Raw genomic sequence first — 1,933 nt, 5'->3', positions numbered from 1 at the left:
GTTTCACGAGAGGTACCATGAATCGAGAGCGAACGACGAGGACGCCAGACAATGAGGAGAATGTCCTATGGCTTGCAGAAGGCAATCCGAGGACGAGTACTCTAGCGATAGGCCAACGATTGGGTATTTCCCAATCCACTGTATGTAGGATACTGTCAACAAACCAAATGAGTTCATACCATCTGCAACGCGTCCAATCATTGGAGCCTGCGGATTATCCACTCCAGAGGACTTTTGCTACTTGGTTTCTTCAACAGAAACGGTTCGCAAATGCTGACTTCCAGTGGGATCGCTGTTCACGCGACCTCCCGTTCAACGTCGTCTACCGCATGACGAAGCCATTTCGGACCCTGCAATGCTATGTGATTTCCATTCGTCTTTGTGCCCCCTACACCTCTTGCAAGTTTGTCGCACTGGTAGTGAATCACCCTGTATATTAGCATTCTCATTATACATATATAACATTATGTATAATATTATGTATAATATACATATATTATACTATATTAGTAAATTAATAAGAGGAGTTTACCTCAATATAGTACGTGGAACACTTCCGTATGATACCCTCCTATTGACGATTTCATTCACTTCCTGTCTCTCCAGTAGTATACAATCGATACACACAATTATGGGAGATTTTTTGAATGGCTTGGTACAAAATTACATTAAATCTACACTAAGGTACTCGGCCCAAAGTTACCATATTTCTTTCCTAAAATATTGGGAGGGTATCATACGGAAGTGTTCCATGTACTATATTGAGGTAAACTCCTCTTATTAATTTACTAATATTATTATCAACGTAGAACATATTGAGTATTTCAGCTCTGATTCATACTATCTAATTATACTATATTATATATGAACACGTGTGTGTTTTCCCTGTATCAAGGGTGGCTTCTAGGCCTAAGCCCATCTCCACCTTGCATGTCTGTGTTGGTGCAGAAACTCTGCAAAGCTTTATGTATTTGTGTATGGTGTGTTGCTTGTGTCAGTCCACCTTGCCTGCCCCCAGGCAAAAGGAGTCGAGCCTGGGGCTACTATCACCTTAGTGCCTTCTGCACCCACCAGAGATAGTGCAATACTGGTGGTGCCAGCAATCCCATCCCCAGGTTGCCCAAACCTGGAAACCAGCAAAAAAAACTAGTGGGAAAATATCCAAGCTTCAGCAGGTACAAGCCAATTTGAAAAACTCCAATAAACTTAGTGAAGTAAATATTTACATTTGTACAAGATACTCGAATTTTAACTCTAAATCCTAGTAATACAATTAAATTTACATATCTTACAACAAGTCATTCTATTTATATTTAATGGGATACAAACATATATATTAAGTCAGATTTCTATTCGATTTTGTATTTGAGTTCTTAGTTCAAGTCTTTTCTTAAAGACCGATTCTGCAAAGGTCTGGAAAGTCTCAAAGTTTGTTTTGTTCTCAACTAGTATTTTTACATTCTCCTCAGCTTGACCTTTAACCTGATTAAGTAGCAATACTCAATGGTCTGTATATTGCGGACAAAATAGTAAAACGTGGATCCAGTCCTCCATTTGACCATAGGTGCAAAAAGGATCCAGCTGCAAACCTCTGTCAAAAAGTTTGGCCCCCAAAGATCCATGGCCTGTTCATAAAGGCCATGGATCTTTGTAATCTTCTAACATATTTTTTTTTGTTGTTGTTCTTTTTCCAGTTCCAGACGGAGATGCTTTTCTTACAAGACGCGCGGGAAGTACTGGTGTCATTAATAATGGTTTTTCTCTGCACCTTACTGTGAACTGCTGATGTTACTGTCAAAAGAAGAAGTGGGGGTTGACAACCAGCGTTTGATGGTTTTATTACTGGGGAAACAAAACAATAAGCCCCACATTGTAATTTTGTGTATATATATATATATTTTTTTTTTATCTGTCAATAAAAAATATATCTATT

Source organism: Mastigoproctus giganteus, chromosome 11 (assembly GCF_048544385.1).
Source record: "Mastigoproctus giganteus isolate SK-2022 chromosome 11, ASM4854438v1, whole genome shotgun sequence".
NCBI lineage: Eukaryota > Metazoa > Arthropoda > Arachnida > Uropygi > Thelyphonidae > Mastigoproctus > Mastigoproctus giganteus.
The sequence above is the reverse complement of the archived record's forward strand: the minus strand, read 5'-3'. Positions refer to the sequence as shown.